Source organism: Coenobita brevimanus, chromosome 91 (genome assembly GCF_032717465.1).
Source record: "Coenobita brevimanus isolate Jiangsu-jjx chromosome 91, ASM3271746v2, whole genome shotgun sequence".
NCBI classification, from domain to species: domain Eukaryota; kingdom Metazoa; phylum Arthropoda; class Malacostraca; order Decapoda; family Coenobitidae; genus Coenobita; species Coenobita brevimanus.
Genome location: NC_137044.1, coordinates 5,707,812 through 5,731,904, shown reverse-complemented (window position 1 = coordinate 5,731,904; position 24,093 = coordinate 5,707,812).

Here is a 24,093-nt window from a genome sequence, read left to right as displayed (position 1 = left end):
AGAGGTGATGGATCTTTGCCAGCTGAGAACATACCAGGTATCGTCAACTCACCCCTCCAAAGTGTCCACAAATGGCCATCAGAGGGGCTGAAAAGGAATTAGGGATCTTCGTCAGGTAGGAACAGAGGCGCGATAGTTGCTGGGTTTTATGTGCGGGTCTGTGGTCGCTGGAGATTAAACGGGATTTAGTGGAGCTCTGAGGGAACTGTTCTGGAGACGTGAGGTTGGTTAATTCGTCCCCCCTTGAGCAAGGCTAGGAAATAAAAAATGTGTAATGCCCGGTGGTGTGGGTTCTCAGAGAGTGCTGGGAGGGGAGGTGCAGGGGAAAAAAAAGAAAAAAAAAAAAAAAAAAAGAATCTTGCGCGCACACTTACACAATGCACACACGGGAAAATTGGAAAAAATGAGGGAGTGAAGTTAAGATACAAAGATTTTCAAGCAATTTAGCTACCCAGACTGAGGGTGAGTGGATAGGTAGAGAGATGGATAGGTGGATGGAGCAAAGAGAGTTGAGTCTGGAGATAATACACAAAAATGAAAAACTGACTCTCGCAGATAAGAAAATGAGAAAAAAAGTAATGAATAAGGTAGAGGATTTTCAAGTAGCTTTGCTATCTAGGTGAGGGTGAATGGAAGGACTGACAGGTGGAGTGATGTAATGGAGTTATGCCAAGGGATAATGATTGTAAGAGATTATATTACCAAAATTAGATTGAGTAAATGGATTGAACTGGATTGGATGAATGATTGGATGGATTAGGGTGATAGATGAACTGGAACTGAGAAGAGAGATTTATAATATTAATATAATGTTTTGCTGGTTCGGTGCTTGACAAAATGAAGAGAGGGGGAAGGAGAGATTAGGATAGAATGGACAAGGAAACAGAGGTAGTTGAAGGTAGGAGGGAGCGAGATTTTGGAGGAGAAAAGGGCGAAAGTTGGGGAAGAAGGAAGAAGCTGGAGGAAGGAGAAGGCGGAGAGAGATGATGGGGGAAGGAGAGAGATGTTGGAGAAGGGAAGGAAGGAGGGAGATGCTGGAAGAGGGACGAGCAGAGTGAGATGGAGGAAGGGAGATGGAGGACGGAAGGACGTAAGGAGAGGAAAGGGGGAGGTGTAATTGAGAAGGAAGGTGGGAGAGGAAGGATGAAGAAAGAGGGAGATGAGGAGGAAGAGACAGAGAGAGATAATGGACGAAAGAGGAAATATTGCAATAGGAAAGTTCGAGGGAAATAAGTGCGGAATGAGGAAGAAAGTGAGAGAATGAATAGGAGAGATGATGGGACACAAAGGGGAAAGGGGGAGGGAGGGGCAAGGGTGGCTTGGGGGACGAATCATCTCAGAGACAACGTATCTAAAGCCTGGCGGAGGAGACAGAATAAGTACAGAATGAGAGAGGAAGAGAAAATATGAGAGACAGAACGGGACCAAAGGATGACTGAGGAATGAACCGTCTCATAGATGTCGAAGGATAGAGGAACATGAGCAAAAGGGAGATGTATGGAAAGAAAGGAACGGGATAAACCGAGTGAAAGCACAAGGTAGAGAGAAGATGAGTACACGACAGGAAGGGACTTAGACGGGCTTGGGTTTGGAGCCAATTCACAGAGACAAATCTAAGCAAACCGCAGGAGAGAGGAATATAAGTAAAAAGCAGATGGAAGGAAAGTAAGAAACGGAAAAATGTGAGAGAGTGAACTAGGAAGAGGTTATGAGACCCAGAAGGGAACCAAGGGACGTCTAGGGAACGAACCATTTCGTTCACAAATTTAAGTAGGTCGAAAGAGTAAGACAGAGGAAAAGTTAGATGCAAGGAAAGGAAGAAGTGGGATAAAAGTGAGGGATGAATGGGGAGAGAGGATGAGAGAGAGACAGAGAGACAGAGTGGGGGGACCGAGGAAGGCCTGGGGGACGCGCCATCACACAGACAACAAATCTAATCCAACTCGGCCCGTGACAGCTTTATATATACCCCTGTGATGCATGAGGGGTTAATCGCCTAGGACCCAGCAACCTCTGATATAACGGGCTGTCCGGCCCTAAGGGAGCCAATAGCAAAATAATAATGCAAATCAGAGGAGAATTTCTAAGTCTGTCTATACAACTAGGATGCCCCCCCAAGAAGGGGGGCAGCCGAGACATGACGACACTCGCAATTTGCTCGTCCACATACACACACATTTATACTAAGTACTGATTGGAAAAGATATTGCATGAAAAATTGCTTCCAAAGTTGTAGCTGGAAGTGTTAGTGAAAAATATATGAATGACAGACTTCTTCCAAGGATGTCAAGTGGTAAGAAGAACAGATAATCCATGACACATTCCGTCCGTGCATGCAATCAGAGGTACTGATAAAGTAGACAAATCATGACTGATTATACCCAAAGGCGTTTATACGACTAAGTGAATTCATGGTGAGTTGCGTCCAAGAATATAACTTCAACTAATATCAAATAAAACATTTTATGACTTTACTTCCGGTGCTTCCGTATGAGGGAGTAGTGGTATCGACTTCGTTATATGGGTCTGAAACATGGAATATGGGAGTAGCGAGAGGAAGAGATTGAATGTAATGGAGATAAGGTGTATGAGGATTATGTGTGTTGTGACGCGGATGGATCGATTGAGAGATGATGAAGTGGGAAGGAGGACTGGAGTTATGCAAGAGTTTGCCGATCGAGTTGAACACATCATGTTGCAGTGGTTTGGGCATATGGAGCGAATGGATGAAGAGCAATTGATGAAAACGATAACTAGATCTGATGTGAGATGTGTAAGGCTGAGAGGAAGACTACGAATGGATGAATGAACAGTGTGAAGAGAGCGTTAGATGCGAGAGGGAAATCTCTAGAGCAAGGAAGAATGGCTGCGCCTGATAGAGATGACTGGAGAGAAATTGTGAATGAATAAATTGTGGCGCGGCCTCGATGGGATGCTCTCCCTCATCTGGTCTGATCAGCTGATCGGGTCCGGTGCAGGGAAGGGGCTGGGATCCATTATGAGTTGGCAGGGGTTAACCATTTGCTGTCGGGCCCTGCTGCGGATGTCGCTGGATTCCACTGCGCAGTTGACCCTCGTGCGGGGTGGTGCGGTAAGGAGCGGTCCGTTCTCCTCTTAGAGGCTAAGATACGAGTAAATGTGTGTGTGTGTGTGTGTGTGTGTGTGTGTGTGTGTGTGTGTGTGTGTGTGTGGATGAGCATTTTGGTGAGTGTGTCGTCTTCTCGTGGCTACCCCCCGATAGAGCGGAAACAGCATAGGTATATAGATAGATTGACTTCCGGTAATGCAAGTTGAAGAATAAGGTAGAATTATAGAACATGATGAAATCGTTCCTAGAATGTATTAAGTTCAGTATGAAAAAAATAATTTATGATAATTTACTTCTAAATCCAAGGCTTCCCATTAGAGAACATGAACTCAGCTCAGTGCATTTTCTTTTCGGTAGGTCATCGTCAGTAGTGGATTCAAATAAATGTTATGACCTCCATGATGTTATTCCCTTCTATCCAGTGACGCCCTTTTTTAGTTCATTTTTCTTATCTCCAGTCTACCTTATTTCATATTTGGAGAGACTTTTCGAACTGGAATGGTTAAATAATGTCTTCACTGTACCTTTCAATGCGAGATAACTCCCCTATTGTATGCTTAAAACAGTTGACTGATGGTATTAAAAAATAAGATGAATGAAAAATACGTCATTGGACTGAAGGGGTGAAATGTGCATTAATGAAAATGGTAGCCAACAGAAATAACAGTTAAACATATTGCATAACAGACGTGGAGAGACAATTTCAGGGTATGAGATGGAAGGGAGGAAGCGAAAAATTCATGAAAAATGTGACAAAAAACTTAGGTTAGCTGAGGTGCAGCTAAGATGGAAGTGCTATTATGAAAAATTAATATGTTCGAGAAATAATAAGGTTATCAGCATAATATTTTCGTTTTTACGTAGGATAAGATTAGGTCATGGTAGTATAGAGTAGGGTAGGGTGGGGCGTAGTGGGGTAGGGCTAGGGAGGGCAGGGTGAACTAGGACTGTAGAACCGGGTAGGGTTAGGCAGAGTTGGATAGAATACCGTATGATAGCGTAAGGTACAGTTCAATAGGATAGGGTAGTTAGGGATAAGGCACGGTAATTAAGGATAGGGTAGGGCGCGAAAAATTAGGATAAAAAGTTTAATTTGAAATAAGTCTGGTTATACCATGTCAGGTAAGGTCAAGCCACCATAGTGTAGATTAGCATAGCTTAGGTTAGATTAAGATAGGTTAGATTGGGGCAGCTGAAGATACAGTGTTAATTTAGTTAAATTTGTTAGATTAAAGATAGGATAGCTTTGGACAGATATGAATAGTGTAAGACAGGTTAAGTTGGATAAGTTAATGGTTGAATAAAATAGGATAGGTTAGAATAGGGTAGGTTTTGTCAGGTGAGGAATAGGCACAGGTTAAGATAGGTTAGGTTGGTTAGAAGAAAGGGTAAGGTAAGTTGGGCTAGGAAACCGTAGGTGAAGAACGAATATTCGTAGCCACACTCAAGCAAGGACGCCTGTTGCAAGCATTCAGTATGGGACAGTAGGAGGCAGTAAGTAGAAACCCGAGCTAAATGATGTCCTCCTTTGTAATTAGAAATGCAATCTAAAGGACGTTCTTTTATTAATGAAAACAAAGGCCGCGAGTAGAAGCCGTAAGCATTGATTTTACCAGTCATGATGGCCTAATTAAACCCTGAATGAAATCTGGCCGATTACTTTTGTTATCTGATTGGCAGTGGTGACGCGGCCCATCAGGCTAAAAATGTCGCAACTTTTTGCAAATCATACGCCTCTTCTTCGTAATTCGGCTCAGCATAGTTGTTCTCTGGGATGCAAGGAAAAAATGTTTCGCCATTTCACTATCGTAACGTCTTTTAATTTTTATTCCTGCAGTTTCCGAGTGATTTTACTTAACTTTCGAGAAACTTTTCGAAGTGGAGAGGTTAAATATATCTTCATTAACCACTTCACTGCCAGAGTGTTCTTTTAAGTTGAATTAACTTGACCGACGTTAGGTTAAAAAAAAAAAAAAAAAAATCTAGTTGAAGCTGTTAATCTTAGCCTAATATGGACACTAGGCAAGTACATATTGACAATTTTGGATATTTTTATATTAGTACTTTGGTAAAATGAGGATATTTATCTATTATACTCGTGTGTGTGTGTGTGTGTATATATATATATATATATAGTATATGTGTGTGTGTGTGTGTGTGTGTAAATATACAGAGAGAGAGAGAGAGAGAGAGAGAATTATCAGTTATTCAGTCAGCAAGCAAGTCTAACATTCAGTCTGCCTGTAGGAGGGAGGAAGGTCATGCCAGAGAAAGGAAAGAAGGGAGGGAAGGACGAAATGAGAGGAAACATGTTAGAAAGGAGGGAAGAAGAAAGGGAGATAGGGTATATCAGAAGGAGGAGTAATATACCAGAGGAGGGAGAGAGGGAATGTCAGACAGAAGGAGAGAGGGAAGGCACATGATAGAGAATGAGGGAGGAAGAAAGGGAAGGAGGGCGTATCAGAAGGAATGAGGGAGGAGGAAAGGGAAGGAGGGCATATCAGAAGGAATGAGGGAGGAGGTAAGGGAAGGAGGGCATATCAGAAGGAATGAGGGAGGAAGAAAGGGAAGGTGGGCATATAAGAAGGAATGAGGGAGGAAGAAAGGGAAGGAGGGCATATCAGAAGGAATGAGGGAGGAAGAAAGGGAAGGTGGGCATATAAGAAGGAATGAGGGAGGAAGAAAGGGAAGGAGGGCATATCAGAAGGAATGAGGGAGGAAGAAAGGGAAGGTGGGCATATAAGAAGGAATGAGGGAGGTAGTGAATGCTGAAGAGGGGTAGGAAAGCTGAGGGGCAGGTGAGGAGGTGAAGCAGATGGTATGATGCCTCTTGCCGGGAGCTGGTACAGAACATCAACATGCGGCGGCCATCATTATCATCGTCGTCGTCATTATCATAGTCAGTGCCATCTTTATCTTCATCGTCGTCGTCGTCACTATTATTCACAGCTTGTGCCTTCATCATCATCATCCATCCTTGCCATAGCCATCATCATTAGCTTGTCGTCTGCCCTTGTCGTAAACATCACCACCATCATCATGTTAGTTCACTGCAGGATAAGGTCATCCATCTTTCTCCATTCAGATTTCTTGGATATTGGCCTGTTGCATCCCACTCCGCCTTATGGCAGAAATATTTCACAATATCGTTGAGTATCCGAGTCTGCTACAAGAATGATGTAAATCGGATCCGAGATTTTTATTATTGTTATTATTATTATTATTATTATTATTATTATTATTATTATTATTAGTGTTATAAACTGACCCAGCCTCACAGAATTTTGGTATATGATTATCAGGCATGCCTCGCAACGAAAGCGTTTTTGACGCTTCCTTGCGACCTAAACCTCATACTGAACAGTTCTATAAACAATGTACAGTAGTTGCTAATATGTCACACGCCTTAGGACTTGTCATAATGATCGTTCAGACTTTCAGTCACGACATATTATGTAGACTTGAGTCTGTATTTTGAGGTACGAACAAAACAAAAAATGCACTGAAATAAATAAGATGAATAATGATATTTTATGTACATTACCGTCTGCCCAGACAATCATTTCAGTGCATAAATACCTGAGATAATTTTTTCGATATCACTCCTCACAGGATGAAGAACGGGTGACAGGCAAACTCATTTATATATCCGAATATTCTATAATGTTAATAATAACGAGGCAACGATCTCATTGGTAAAAGATGTGTATGGATAAAAATTCCTCTCGTCCCGAAAATGGTAACATTCCTCAAAGTTGCTGAATTTATGTCAGAGAAATATCTTCCTTTACTAAAATAAAGTCAAGGGCATCGCTTCCATTCCGGCGGGTGTTTTCAGTATACATAAATGTGCCTGTTAGCGTCTGATGGTACATTATTGGCCTGTTATTGTACCCATGCAGCCATATATAGCCTGAATTGGCTTAAAGTATTTCACCTCGATCCACACCTGTCGTGGGCCACCTCGCCTTAAGTCATGCACTAGGGAAAAATTACATGAAAACTCCTGTACCGCTCCACGCCTCCCCATGGCGCACATGCAGTACATATACAGTATGTAGATAGATAGATACATATATATATATAGATAGATAGATAGATAAGCACATGATTAGATAGATGGGTAGGTAGACACACTCTCTCTCTCTCTCTCTCTCTCTCTCTCTCTCTCTCTCTCTCTCTCTCTCTCTCTCTCTCTCTCTCTCTCTCTCTAACCCCTTTCCACGCTCCTGGCAGCACCATATACTCAGCAACATTCTTTATACACCAATGCCACCCAGCCTGATGCCTTCTAGCTATCTCCGTTCTTTCTTAATAATCCTAGCCGCCCTCCCTCATATACATTCTCAGCGGTCCCCTTTAATATCATGTTGGCTTTTGACTGTCCATGTAGCCGTCCCAGTAATCCTTGCCGCCCCTTCTCATGTAGCTACGTAGCGACTCTCTAATTTTCCAGTGCCTTCCAACGTTACTCCTCTCCCAGCCAAACCGCCCTCCCTCATATACTTAGCGACTCTGTAATATTCTTATGTTTGCCGACTTACCACTATTACATCACTTCACTCCAAGTCTCTTGTCCCCTTACTGGCACACGCAGATGAATGATAATATGCAACTCAGTCCACTACGACACAACAGACGTCAATGAATCCAACGATGATATTCTGTAGAGGCAGTGGAGGCGAACGGGCTATTGTATTTGGCTGTACTTTGCGATCCTCCGTAATTTTGAATGCCATCTGATTTTTCACGATCCCTCTGCCAGTCCATGCAGCTCTTGGTCATGAATTTGGCTAACTTTTCCAATATCTCCCTAGTGGACTCGTCGCTCATCGCTACTACAGTTCTTTCCGATTGTCTTCATCCCTTTCATTCATCCAAACATCAGCGACTCTCCCTATTTTAATTCTATTTATTGTTTCTACCCTCTCTCTGTCCAAATAAATCGCCTTCCTTCTTTCTGATTATCTCCACCCCTCTCCATCCATCCCAGCCGCCCTCCCTCATGCATGTAGCGATCCTCTGATATGCTTTCTCTCCCGGTATTCCCACATGTTCTCAATTTGCCCCTCAAATGTTCTAATACCTTCCAGCTATCCTCACTCTTCCTTCCCGTGCTGGTCCAAACCATCTTCCCTCATGTATCTACTGACCCCCTATAATATTCTAATACATTCCGTTCCGCCAGTACAAGCAGCCCTCCCTAATTTTCTCAGTCACCCCCTCCAGTATTCTAATACTTTTCGTTCCGCCTGTTCAAGTCCCCCTTCTCCATCTACTTTTCTAATAAGCTAAAATCTTTCGTTCCGCCAGTCCAGTCCACCTTCCCTCATGCTCCAGCCCCACTCCCCTTATAGTATTCTAAATCCCTCTTCCAGTCCAAACCACCCTTCCTCATGTCCATACACTTCGAACATGTTAATACCTTCCACTACGCCATTCCAAGGCTGCTTTCCATCATGTCCCTGCTTATTCCTTCCAGTACTCTAATATTTTCCGTTTTGCCAGTCCAACTCTCCTTCCATTATATGAATACAACCCTCCCCATAATAGTCTTCTATCTTCCTTTCGCCACTCCGAGTCTGCCTTCCCTCATGCATAACCATAAGCAAAACCTGGCCGTCAATACTCTTCCAGCATGGTCTCATGGCTTCCATATTTCTCATTCCCTCCCATTTGAAAGAGAGAGAGAGAGAGAGAGAGAGAGAGAGAGAGAGAGAGAGAGAGAGAGAGAGAGAGAGAGAGAGAGAGAGAGAGAGAGAGAATAATTCCTTCCCATACTTTTGTGTTGTGTGCTTCATATTGCGACAACCGGCAGCGAGAGAGAGCGTCAAACTTCTCCTTATGGCTGTACATACCTACATACACCCTTCAGTATTAATTATTCTATTACCTTGTGCTCCACCCTCAAGTACAGTCAAATACTAAAGTCCTTAGTGGGCTGAGGTGTACAAGATCATTCATTTGTGGGTTATAATATGCACCTTGGCCCACTACGTCTCCTCCAGGCATAAGTGAATCCAGCAATGAAGAAGCGGTAGGGAAGGCGAACGGACGGTTGTATCTGACTCTACGTACCCAGCCACCATCTCTAAGGACAGACCCCCGCCATTACGCCAGCTCGCCCGCCGCGGGTAACCACTAATCCGGGTCCGGTTTGGCGAAGCCCCTGACGATAAGTGGCTTGTCCTCGGCCCTGAATAATCGTCCTTCCTTGCATGTCGGCCAGTTTTACGATACATCCCCCACTGGTCATTACTGGTCGCTAAGTGGGAGCTGGTGGATTATTCGGAGGCATTGGGTGGATTTTTAGGTGGATTATTCGATTTTTCTTAGTCGTAGATTATTCTGACACGTAGAAGGCTGATATGGCGACAAGAGTGGATTATTTAGAGCTGTAGGTGGATTAGTTAGAGATGTGGGTGGAATATGTAGAGACAGTGGAATATTCAGTGGGAGGCACGTTCTCTCTGTTGAATTATTGTCACGTTATCCCCTGGTCGTTACTAGACGGCCAGTGATGTGGCTGGATTATTTCGAAGTATGTCTGGGTGGAGTATTCGGGTGATGGAGCATTTTTTTTTTTTTTTTTTTTTTTTTTTTTTTTTTTTTGGTATAGTGGGATTATTCATAGTTATGGATGGATTATTAAAAAATGACTGAATTATCTGGACAGTTGGGTCAATTAATCTGAAAAGTTGTTCGATCAGAATCAATAGTTTCGGTTTCCTGCTTATTCAACCAAGTCGATTACTCAGCTGTGGATCAGATATGCAGGGTCAGGTCGATTTATTCACGGATGGATCGATTATTCAGGCATATATCAGTTATTCAAGGATGGGTCGATTATTTAGGGATCGATTGATTATTCAATGATGGGTCGATTATTCGGGGAAAGGTCGATTAGGGATGGGTCGATTATTCAGAGGTGGGTCGATTATTACCTGCACCAACGAAGTTGGGCGAAGAACATGTGATTACCCTTGTCTTGTCATTTTTCTGTCCACATTTTATCTCATAGTTACAGTCGAATTTCGAGGAAATTTTCTTGGGAGGTAGTCCATTGGACAAAGAAAAATTGATTAGATTTTTAGGCGGATCCGGATCCAGAGGCGGATGCAGGATATTTTTTTTTTTTTTTTTTTGTTAACATTGCGAAATACTTATACAATCATGCCTTTTGTCATGGCGTAACCAGAAAACTACAGCCTGATTTTTAAGTTTTGGTGACGATGGCGGTGGCGGAGGTATGCGCTTTCAAGGTGCTTTCTAGTTCAGAGATGGGTCAGTTATTCAGGGATAGGGCTATTATTCAGAGATGGGTCGATTATTCAGGGATGGTTTAATTTTTGTGGTTGGATTGAAATTTCTAGGATGGATCTGTTATTCACGAATGTCGATAATTAAGAGGTCATCCTGTTATTCAGAGGCTGTTGGATGGATCAGAGATACGTCAGTGAATCAGATGTGTCAATTACTGGTAGGTAATTCATACCTATTGATTATTCTGGGATTTATCGATTATTAAGAGACTGGGTAATGAATCACTATCTGACAGATTTTTCGGAGGCTAGTCGAATATTCAGACTGGTCATTTACTTTGACGCGGGTCATTTAGGTAAAGGGAGATCAATCAGCTCTGCAGGTGATGATGCCCTGTTTGTGTGTGTGTGTTGGGTTGGGGGGGAAACGTATGTGTATTCGTGTGTGGGACGAGGGAGGAGGTGTATCTGAGTGAGGAGGGGAGGGTATATGTATGCATGTGTCCGTGTGAGGGGGGGTAGGGTATATTTATGTATGTGTGCAAGTAAGGTACGTATATGTTTTTTTTTTTTTTTTTTTTTTTTTTTAAATAACCAGCTTGTTAACAGTGTTGTCCATTAATTCAGTAGCAGCAAAACAAGTATGTTATCCACTTGCTGTATTAGGATTCAACTAAAATCTTAATTAGTTGTGGACTTTCAATTGAGTTTTTATACTACACGGTCCATTTTTTCTTATTCTTTTTTTTCTTACTCTCAGGGTACATGCTATAAACCCCCCGCAGGCTTGACGATGACGATGATGATGATGATGATAGATATAAATGATGATGATGGTGATGATGACGGTGTAAATGATGGTGATGATGATTCATCACCGCAAGCGTGTGGTGTAAGATTCCCCCGCCCATCACTCATCGAAAGACACTAATTTTTTGTGGGTTGGTGCATGCGTTTATAACCACACTCGATCGTACTGTGTCTGAATGCCTTACAGTCGTATTCTTTGTCTTTTCACTTTGATGGGCCTCTCATGCTGAATAAAGTCGTGTATTGGTTGTATGAATTAACAACTTCAGATTGCTTTAAAACTTTATTTCTGACCACATCTCCAACGCTGAATTAAATCTTATGGCAGTAGCACGAAGTAAGATCTTGTTGTACTGAAGAAATTAGTTAATATTGTTTTTCAACCTCTTAGGCTACGATTGCGTTCACAAAGAGATGAAGCAACTTTTCTGAGCTGATATTTGCCATCCTATCAGTCAAATGATTCTGTGGCAGTTCCTTTCATCTCCTACTTTCATAACAATCTATTGATATGACAGCTTTGAATAGGGAGCACTTCTTACTCACAACTTATTATCATTACTCTTTACAAACTAGTGCTCATACGGCGTGAATATCTGTGAATGTGTTTTAACCTTTCAAAAATCACTTCCTTATTATACCCACTATGAGCTTCAAATACCCCCGCGACAATGATGGCAGTACATCTCGTAGTAACGAAGAGTTTATTGTCTACATGCTTTTAAACGGTTGTCCTTTTAATATGTAGATCGAGTGTGAGTTGATGAGTCTTGAACCATGCTTACTTTAACGAGTATCATATTTAATAGACAAAATCAGAATTATCCAAAAAAGATACTGGGATTACAAAATTAGCAAGTTAATAGTTCAGTACGGCTCAATAGAAGCCTTCTGAATTTCTGGTTGGAATATGTAGTAATGGCTGACCGTGCTAATAGAAGCCGGAATCGTTTGCTCTGTGGAATGCTCTTTGCTTTGTGGTTAGCGTCAACTCGATCTGCAATAATAGTCTACTAATATATAGCGCCGGAGTGCAGTTGCCCGACCAGTAATTTAATTAGTATAACCCCTCAAGCATTTGCCTTGGCGAGCTCTAACCGTTGTACTCCGTAGTTCACAGTACCTGGTTTGGCGAATGTGTTTAAGGTTTAGGACTTTAGTATGTGAGTGAGCATTTTTGAGTGTGCGTGTGTGCGTACTTGAAAATATAATGCTTGCTTGATATCCACGCTCACCCGCGGCAAAGGTTTCCCGCATTATATTCTGCGCTGGAATTTTTTAGACGGGCTCAAGGCATGTGCGCGGGCTGCTGTCCCTGCCTTGGGCGCTTCCTGCGGCTCACTGGGTCTGTCTTTTGCACGGCGTAATCTTTTTCCTGGAATCCTTATCATCCATGACTAATTTTCCCCTAATGGTAATCGATTGAGGTATATTTTATCTCCCACAAGATCGGAGGGGTATATACTTATCGGTACAAACTTGCTTATTCACAAAAAAAAAAAAAAAAAAAAAAAAAAAAAAGGGCAGTGCGTATGCCAAGTCCGAAGGTGCCACTGACTACGCCGGGAAATGAAACTCCCATTTCAGTAATAAGTGTAATCGGGCGGTCGAGGTGCTGCTTAATGGATAATACCAGTGCATTAAACCTCCTCACTGGGGACCTCTATTTGCAGACCTCAGAAAAAAAAAAAAAAAAAAAAAAAGTTGATCGTCTCTCCATAATAGTTCTGTTCCTACACAGCGCTGAGGCTAATCCAGTATATATGAAGTGGACATAGATAGAGGGTGCAACAGAGAATGCAAGCGAGGGCGGCAGAACAGATCATGATTTACCCTGAGTATGTGATAGCAGTTCAAGAGAGAATTCTTAGATACGGGAGAATGGATGTGGCTAGGATACTGAAAAGGATTGATGTGAAGTGAGTTCAAAGATAGAAAGAAGTGTGGAAGACCAAGAAGAAAAAGACAGCTTGGCATGATAAGTAAACAGTTCAGAAAGCAGGTTATAACAGACAACGAAGTAATGGAATTGACGAAAGGCTATATACAGTATATACATATATAGATAGATAGATACAGTAAATATATATATATATATATATATATATATATATATATATATATATATATATATATATATATATATAATATATACTCTGTATAACACAAGTGCAAGTATAAGCTAGATCTTCAAGCAAAGCGGTGAGGAGTTGGCAAATCTCTCCTCTACCCCAGCCACCCGCCTTGCGCCGTGACCTCCTGAGATTGGGGAGCATCAATCAGCTCAAGACATGAGGCACAGGACGCCAATATGTCATAAAGAACTTGAATGGAGAGTTAATTGTCATGAAACAATTGCATAGCTTGTTGGGTCAGTTAACTGTATTAACACCAGGCAGCTAACGTTTAAATAGTGGTATGAATTTTTAAAGACCGCAGAATACATCAACCCTTTGCCTACCAGGTATTACTTTAATATCATTCTGAGGATGCTAAGATGTCAGAAGTGCTTATTCAGCCCGGGGAAGTGTCACCCAGAGATCCTTGTCCATTACTGCCATTACTCGCCGGGGACATGGTAATCACATTTCAAATCACATTTCCATTAGACACTAGAACTCATTAATTGTACTTGTTTCGTCATCAGTTTACAAAGTATTTGAAAATATATTTAACAACTTGCTGTTGTAGGAGTAAAAGCCCATGCATCTTAGAATGACTTGTTGATGCAAGTAATGACATCTCTTGGGGTTACATGTTTGAGTTGAATCAGATGATGTATGTGCAGCTGTGACAACCAGCTCTATGAGCGGCCTCGTCCCTCACTCGCCGATGTGGAGGTGATGAGTTGGGCTCCATCCCGTCGACAGGGCAGACCAGTTTAGGGTGGAAGCTGGTCAAGGAGACGAGTGGCGCCTCAGTCCACAAGCAATTTTTTGCATTATATCACTCAGTGTAGCACAATAACCGGACGAGCAGCTCAGAGAAATATGTAATATGTCATCTTTCGTCATTTTTTTTTTTTTCGCTTTCTTAGGTAATGGATAACGATAACAGCCACGTCCTAGTAACATGTTGGGATCCCCGAAGTTTTCGAAGCTACGCTACCATAGTGAAAATCACTTAAGCCGTAGGAGGACACGTTACATATCTGGCAGCTTTTAGCTTAGGGAATCATCTCTGACCACCTGCATTGCACAATAATGCATTGCCTCCTGTGACCAGAGATCTACGATTGTGCACTATTACTGGGGTGTCTTAAGCAGGACGTTTTATTTCACTTTATTTTTTTACTTAGTTATTTACGATCTGAACACGTGAGGGCATACTTTTTTTTTTTTTTTTTTTTTTACTGACTTATGAAAGAATCGGCCACTACAAGCCAACGAGGTGCAGATTTCCCGGCTCAGCTGAACCGTGTGTGAGATGACTTTGCTACATAGAGGCGTCTGGCTGCACGCTGACCACCTTGTGACTAATGGCCCTCAGACGATCCTATACAAACCAGTCTTTGGTTAGGTGGCCTTAGCGATTTAGTTACAACATTGCAACGTTTTGTTGTCGTGCATGACACAGTATTTTATGCATCTTTAATACTGACATACTTCAGGAAAATGACATACACTATACGTGAATCTCAACGTGCCATACACATGAGTATTCTGATAAGGAGAAGGTACTGTCGGGAATGCAAAGTTGCCTAACATTTTACCTCTTCTCATTTTCCTCATCTGGCTACAATTCCTAAGCTGAGAGAGGCTTGGAATATCCCTCTGCCAATAGATGACTTAATGTTTCATCAGGAACTTAAAAGTGGCGTATTCACCTAAAGTTTGACGTAGACGGAGTGGAACAGTAAGCGAACATTTGTCCAAGACGGTTACTAGCCAGCCACCGACGAGAATACAACCCTAAGTGATGGTGATAAATGCTGATCCCTGGCTGATACCCGGCCCGCGCCTCATGACGAATGTTGGTGTCTAAAAGATAATAATAACAATTCTAAATAATTACGAGGGCGAGGCTGATGCGGCGCTGATAACCCGGAGAGGCGTGTCGTGGCCGGGGCTGGAGTGGCCGTCATAACAAGTGCGTTATCTTGCAACCGAGGGGAGATAAGGATCTGGGCCCGTATTTATAAACTCTCCTAAGCTTAAGCTGTTTATGGGATTGGCTGTATATTCGTGTGTGTGCAGGATCCCTTGTATATACACCTGTCTTCATTTGGAAGCTTCAGTATAGGATTGCTTGTATATACGTTTGTGTGTATAATTGCCTTTGTAAATTATACACGTGTCTTCACTCTCCTAAGCTTAATTTGCTTATATGATCACTTGTGTATACCCTTGTCTTCACTAACAGAGCAACCAAACACTTCTCGACCAACCTAAATTGAGGAAGAAAATAGAAAAAATACGAACACAGTATAATTTTTGCTAATAATTCACCTCTACGGAGACCATTTTATCTTAGGGTCGTAATTATAAACTAACCTAAGCTTACGTTGTGTGTAAGATGGCTCGTATATGCCCTCGCCTTCATTCTGAAACTAAGCAGTTCACAGTGAGATTAAGGCAAGTATTAAAGTGGCAAGATGCGAAAAGATAGACTGTCTTTGGAATAGCTATCTTTTATGGAGACATGTTTATCGTAACATCTGGTGAAGAACCTTTGTAAATATTATAGCTGGAAATTGATGTTTGACTTTTTCAGCCTGGTGACGATTTTTTTTTTTTTTACCTCCTATCTCCAAACGACTCTACTCTGCTTTAGAGAGATTATTCTGATATGATGTGGTCTCACGTACCGATTAATTCTTAGAAGGGTCTTCAGGGTGAACGAATTGTCCGGTAGTAGCAATTAAATACTATGAAAACGGATTAAGAATATGTCCATGTTGTTAAGGTCAAACTTGCAACTCACTTCCGGTCGTAACTCCATTTTTTTTTTTTCTAATGACGTTAAAGGAAACAGTAGGAATCTTTCCATTTCTCTTGTTCCTGCTACAGAAGTTACTGCCCTTGAGAGAGAGGGAGTGTGCCATAGTCCAGTACATTCAACGGCAGATTACCAGCCTATATTCGTTGATGGTTTTGCATGGTGAACAAGGCCTCCAGTCATCTCCTGGTGATCGAGCAGAGCGGTACATTCTGACCACTTATAGATGTGATGGAAGAAGACCTAGGCCATTATTCTGATCGGGTAATGAAGCCCTCAAACACCTCTTCTATACCAACTTACTTCTGTACATGGCACGTTACTGTTCTCTTGTATGTTTATTATTATGACAAATATATCGATGTTAGAAGGCAGTACTAACATGAAGGGAAAACTGACAGTGTAGTATGGCACCAAAAAAAAAAAAAAAAAAAAAAAAAAAAAAAAAAAAAAAATCGCTAGGAAAAGGTGCTAGGAAGCCTCTTTGCTCGACGAAAATACGGACATTGTCAATATAGAATGGCAAATAAATCGTTAAGGGAACAGTCCTAGGTAGTCTCCTTGCCCGACGAAGATACAAACCAGTGTTAACGGCTTTTGACTGGATGAAGAGTAATTAAGGCAGATTATCAGTTTCTACCAAGGTCAGAGATTATCAGTTTCCATCAAGGTCAGAGATTATCTGTTTCTGTCAGGGTCAGATCGTCCTTTGGAATATGCCACGCAGCAGCCAAATTAATATCCATTATCTCGTTCTGTTGCTGGCTGAACAGGGATACGGAGAAAATAACTTCGCTTATGAGTCTAATTAACTCTAGAATCAACCTCGAGATCTCTCAGTTGTAAGCTGGATTTGTTACCACTGCGCCACCGGCCCCCAGTGTGATGGTAAGCTATCAAGGGAGTCTCCGGGCAGGGCGGGAGTTGGGGGTTGGTGAGGGATATGCCACTTAGCAAGGGATATGCCACTTAGCTGCGTTATCTGGCCATCGAGGGGATAATGACGGGGTATCGTGCAGTCTTTACGTCTACCATGCACGTCCGCCGACGGTGCTTGTTTCTTTATTAACCCGTTTACCCCGAGGACGTCTTTTATTTGTGCTGCGTACAGACGACTTCATTGTTATTATTATTGTTTTATTTTTTTGCTTAGTGGAGATTTAACCTTAGCGCCTCAAACTCTTGGACGGATTTATTATATTCTTGTATCTACAGACGATTTATATTCCGCATCAAATGGATCTCTACTCGCCGCAAAGGCCAGTAAAGGCTATATTTGTCTCCTCCAGTTCGAAGTGTTTCATAAGCTGAGTAAAATAATCTGGAAGTAATCAGAATGAACCAATAGAATACTTCCTCTGAAGAGGTTAGCCTGTTCAGCCCGAAGTCGTCGTCTGTTCATACCATCTCCAGACGATTTATTCAGCTTTAGAATTAGGCTATACCTTTCCGAACTGGAGGGTCTAGATATAGTTTTCATTTATCCCTTTACTAACGGAGATTCTTTTGAAGTCGAATGAAATCGTCTGGTTGTAACTTGATTATCATAGTAGCAGGTTTTGTAACCCTAGGTACATCTGTAGTGTGAACCCAGTGGACTGCAGGCTGAAGTTGCCCCCACCCTCTTGTAGTCCACGATCCTCCTTTAGGGGGACAGGAAAGTAGATAAAGGACGTCTGTATAACCAGGCAGTTGAGCGGCACGTTTGTATCAGCGCCACCACATGAAGGTTTCCCTCTCTAGCACCGGTGGCTCGATTAGAATATAAGAGGCGTCCTCGGGCTGACGGGCTTAAAATGTGCTTGCACTTTTATTAGACGGTACATACACCGTAATCAGATACTGTTTCAGCTGTTATCAGATAGCGCTTATGTATTATCATTTGGTGCTTGCGCTTTCATTTGATGTTTGCGCCTTTTACCAGACGATGCTTGCGCTTTTTATCAGACGGTGCATGTGCTTTTATTAGCAGTGCTTGCCCTTTTATTAGATAGTGTTTGTGCTCTTATTAGACGACGCTTGCGCTTTGATTAGAGTCGAAGATGTACGCGCTGTTATCATACTGCTTGCGCTTTAATAGGCGGTTCTTGCACCTTTACTGCAGTAATGATTGCGTTACCCAGCAGCACTGTCATACCTGGGACCGCAATCATAGACATTCTTTAGCTCCAGTCGTGTAGGAGACTGACTCTTCATACTGTTATTTTTACTCATACAGTTACCAAACACTTCTTAGCCAACTAGAGAAGATGTTGAGATGATGAATATAAGAAAACTAATAACTTCTGAAAAAGTTTGCTGTTAGAAATTTGCCTATCGTTAAAAAGAAAAAAATCTTAATACCTTTAGCAGAATGGCCTGCTTTTAACAATGTTGTTGCTGGTACCAGATAGTATTGGGAAAGATGTCGTATAGTGAAGATGTTAATGGAAGCTATATCACACCTCTCCAGTTCGAAATATTCTTTATAAGTCAAACAGAATCGTGCGGAGATAAAAACAGATTGACTCCCAGGCCCGTATATTCGTTATTTTCGTCGGTAGAGAAAGCTCCCAAACGCCTTTTCCTAAGCGATTTATTTTGTTTATTACTCCTTACTGTCCTAGTCAGTGTTACACAAATCTGTCCGATGTCGCCATGCTCTGGATAAATAACGTACAAAAGGATATTAACTAACCATATCCAGAAATAAATCGCTACGGAAGAGGTGCCAGGGAACTTCCTTAACCGACGAGAATACGAGCCTTAGAATCCAGGTGACTTGTTTTAGTTTTGTTTTCTTTTTGTTTTGCTGCTACCACACGATTTTACGGGGCTCAGGAAATGTCTCTCCTATTGAACGGGCTAACAAAGAGTCCAAAGAGTCTATTCGAAAAGTCTGTTCTAAGCTAAGTTCAAAAAAAAAAAAAAAAAAAAAAAAAAAAAAAAAAAAGGTCTCCGTTCGCAGTGTATTTATAAAAAAAACCATCGTAGTCAGGTTGTTATGATCCCAATGTGAATACAGACCCTATATATCAACACCAGGATCGCACTACTTTTTCATTTGCGTCCGGAGAGACAATTACTGTTTCTATTATCTGGTCGCAATTAAGTTTCTTGTCCAGAAAGTGGCCTGTTGGTTTTGTGAGGGTGATATGCTCTTTTCTTCCTCGCGTGTTATATTCGTGGGCAGGATTTCTCGTATCTTGAATTCATTAAAGTTAATGTAAATCACCCGCAGTGCTTACGGTTTAGGTAACCTAGGCTTTAGTTTTTACCTCTGAATGTATTTTGGGCTTTGGCTTGGAATACAGTTTGGATTAATGTTTATTCTCCCTATTTTCCTGCACGTGTTTTAAAGTATAATTATCTGTTTTCTGTTTCTTTTCCTTATTTTCCTGCATGTGTTTTAAAGTATAATATCTCTTCAGCATTAACATTGATATCATATATATATATATATATATATATATATATATATATATATATATATATATATATATATTACTATTAACATTCCCCTGTAAACTAGTTCAGCTGACTAGACGTTCACCCTGTATACTGCTTAACGCTCTACCGTGATTCAGATGGTAGGATTGTCCCGGCGATGAGAGTGTTCATGGTACTATACTCTCTCTCTCTCTCTCTCTCTCTCTCTCTCTCCTTTTGATTACCGAATTTTAAGGATGGATTGACACAAAACCAAGATGCTCGTCAGGAAGTATAGAGCTGTACTATTTTTTTTTAATGCCACTCAGCTACGTGAAATAAGCTACAAAAGGACGGAAATCTGGGCCAAGTTAACGTGAAAAGAGTATTGAATAAACACTCAGGCTCATATAACAACTTTACGGAATACAGTCGTCTGGCATTAGATGGACTAGAGTATCAGAGTTTTTCCGACCGTGAGTGGGTTGACACAGCAGTGAAATTCTCCTGTACGCATGTTTAAATGATGTAGACTTATAGGAGTACAGTGTGTAAGTGGTCAAACATATATTGTTATTTAATAAACGTGGGTGAAGACTGATTATATTAAGATTCTCCTAGGACTACATATTAAAGAAAAAACGGTGAGACCAGTTTCAAGTTTAGCTTTCATCACAGGAGCAGAACGTGGAATGAAATTATTATGAACACTAGTCTCGTTGCACAAAAATGAATTATCAAGGAATAAGGTCGTGAAAGAAATAGATCACTTTTTTTTATATTGTTCAATAACGTCGGCAACCATATAAGTTCCATAGAATTTGATAAAAGCCGCAGTTAAACTTAGAATAATACAAATGTAGAAACAGGCACATTTCAGATTTTGTAAACACTTTCTCAGAGCTTTATTTATAAGTTGAGTAAAATCGTCTGGTGTCAGCTGTAATAAGTCCTTAATTTTCGACTGAAATGTCTGTCAAAATAGTATTTAACATTTTTGCTGCCCTGGATGTCCCAGATCTGAATAAGACCGTCTGACATCTGTTTCAGTCAACACCAGACGAATTTATTCAATTGAGAGTAAGTCACAGGCGTCTGTGTTAAATGGTCCAAGTTAATTTCCCTGCCTCTTCCTCAGGTCGTCCTGACCCTTGGCGTTACGGTGCTCGTCTCTCCTCATCTCTTCTATACAGGTAAGTTCTTCCATTTTCTTTTCGTTGCCCTTTTTTTTCTGCTCCGCCATATAGGTTAAGGTGTTTTTTTTTTTCTTTCTTATTTAATCGGTTTTTCCATTTAAGAAAGTATTTTGGAGTGTACCCTTTATTTTTTTTTTCGATCCTCCATATAGGTGCGTTTAACGTGATTTTTTTTTCCCCTTTCTCTCATATCCATCTCTGCATAGGTGAATTTACGTGATGTCTCTATTTCTTTATTTCATTTTATTTGTTGTTTTTGGAACAGCTGGTCCAGAATCAGGGGCGCTGTAGTTTCTAATCAATTGGCCATTAGGTAGTTTATGATAGAAATGTGTGTGTGTGTGTGTGTGTGTGTGTGTGTGTGTGTGTGTGTGTGTGTGTGTGTAAATTTGGCTTTGTATTACTTAAGCATGTCAGCGACAGTTTTTAGTCAGGTTTGATGAAGATTTGAGACTGTAATTTGTTTTGGTTATTTTTGCTACCATAAACCTTGATATGCTGCTGTCATCATAGTGTACTGTATCTTACCTTCCCGTCTTGTTCTTCTTACTTTTCCCTTCTTAACCTCATCTCGTAAAAAGAATGAGATCGTCTGGCGTCAGCAAATTAAATTGCACAATACGTCCTGATGCTGAAGGGTGAAAACTTTATACCGCCAGTCGATCCTTTTCACATTAGAGGAGACCTAAACAAGATAATCGTAAACTAGACAGAAAAAAAAATCCCCCCATATTCATCTGTAGAATGCTTTTATTTCTTTTTTTCGCCACCAGATGAGGTATCTTTTTGTAGGTCTAAACTTTCTCGCAGTGAAATGGTTAGTCATTGTTCATAATGATGATTACTTAGATACTGGTAAAGCATGGAGTGGTGTGCCAAGACCAAAATGGATTGAAATGATGAATGAGTGAGAAAACGAGGAATGGGAATTTATGAGGCGAGGAAAGTGACAGAGGATCTAGTTGGTTTAGTGAATCATCTGCAGAGGAGCGTATGACAGTAGTATGACACCTCCTTTCTAACTTGATAGCCTGCATTGACCAACTTGTAGATGTGAGACGTAACTAAAAAGAAAAATGCCAAAAAATATATTCGGTTGGTTAACCCTGTCAGATGGAGGATTCCGAGGGCTTAAGTTATGTGTGAGTGAATGTCTGGCCTATGCTCCTGGGCATGTTGTTGATGGTTTTCTCATTTTCCTACTTTCCCTGTCATCGTTTTCTGAATCCGTCCTCATGCCATCCTTATGTGGCCAAAAAAAGTGATGATGATGATGATGATAAGGAGGAGAAGAAGGGGAAGGAAGAAGTGGAGGAAGCTTGGCAAGATCATGACGATGATGATGATCAATCTTGGCATTTATCTCGTCGGCCGCATCCCCTGCCGAAGGTAACCAGAACCCCCCTTTCCATCTCCTGGTCGTGGTCAGAGTACACAATGTTGCTCCAGGACTCATCACTCAGGTGTCACGAGAGTGATGTTCCGGCGTTGTCACATTTTGAATTCTGCTCTTATGGTGTGCTCCTGTTTTTACTGCCCTCCACGACATGTCTCCCAAGATCAGGCACTTCATTCCTGCTTATTAACTAGCCTCTGTCGTTCTCAGTGTCCGGTGGGTAACGATTTTGAATAGAAGAGCTTGAGCTGTCAGTGTCGTTATATTGGTTCGTGAAAGGAAAATTGTTGATTTCATTCATGCCCACTGTGGTTAAACTTGGCTAAGCTACACATAGCGTGTATTGAAACTTTGCATCTGGTTGTATACTGTACCCAAAGAAAGTAGGTCTATAACCATACTCACCACGGTTATGCTGAGCTGTTGAACTGTCATTTTTTTTTTTTTTTTAGTCCAGTCTCATCTTTCCACGGTTGCTGTCAAGGTAAGATGGGCAGTAAATGAAGTTACGCTTACCCTTTTCTGAACTTGGCATCTCGGAAGTCATCAGGTAATTATTGTTAGTACCACCTCTCGACATCACATTATTTGGTATGATAAAGTCAAGTCTTTACATCAATCTGCCTTGCAGTAGCCAGGAAGAAGTTACGTTTTCGCATGACTGAAGCAACATAGGGGCTCTGATAATTACCTCCTGCAACAAAGTTGGACGGAGATCAAGTATTTGCCATTCTGTCCGTCTATTTGTGTAGAGAATATCTCAAATAACTGTCACCAGATTGCAGTGAAATTTGGTGGCTAGGTGGGCAGTGAGGCAAGAAAGAGATAATTAGATTTCAAGGTGAAACCGGATCCGGATTCAGAAATTAATCATTAATTTTATTGATGAGGTGGAGGTGTGCGCTCATTTTCGAATGTGGAACAGGGCAGACTAAGACCGTAGAGTTAATTTTGTGAGACCGTAAATGTATTTGTGGGTTAAGAAAGAGGAATTACAGCAGTAAGTCATAAATTTTCTTGGTGTTGACGGAGGTGTACGCTTTCTTAGTACTTTCTAGTCAAGAATGTCGATGATGTAAGTGTAACAGTGATAAGACACCAGCAGAATTTAATGATAACTAGTGTCTCAGAACATCCTGGAAGTGGCAACCAGCACCATTAACCTAGTAGTCCCCAGGGTTCCTGTGTGAGAGATTTTCCTGGAAGGCTACTAGGCGTACCGTCCTCCGCCAGTCGGCTCATAGTCGCGAAGCTCATTGGTCATTACCCTGGGGTTCCCCCCTTTATTAACTTGGGAAATGCCCTGTTCCGTCCTCTATGTAGGACCCTGGACACAAATTAACCCATTTTCTCCCAGGGATCCTGTGTGAGGGATTGTGCTAGAAGGTACCAAGCGTACTGCCCTCCGCCTGTCGGCATAAAGTCGCGAAGCCCATTGGTCCCTACTCCTGGGTTCCCTTCTTTATTAACTTTTGAAGATGCCCAGTTCCGTCCTATACTGAGGACACCGGGCGCAATTAATTAAGGGCATATCACATTGCTCTGTAAGATCGGTACTTGCCTGCGCATTAAAATTACCGTGTAAACGACTTTGCACTAAACAAAGAAAACATAATCCTGAGCCTCGTCCACGCTGTTATGCATGATTTTTAGTTGTCGAACAGCACTGGCCAATCCCTGCAGTTCCATCACTGATACCTAGATGTGTCAGCCTCTTTACTGCTCTCTCATGTTGGGTACAAGTCCGTTCGCGTGTGGAAGTTGTCTGTGTCAGTCATGATTCAGTGTTGTTACCGAACTATTCTCTTTTATTTATTATCATCTTTCCCATATGGATGGAAGCAGTCAGTACATTCCACTACAGCGTCTCTTTTAGCCATTTTCAGATATCCAGGAGAGAGGTTTTGTGTTGTCAGTAAGTGATATGCAGCTGGGGAAGTGACAGTAGTGTGGAAGCATGGGATGTTAACTGATAAATGTCACTCATGTCCTCAG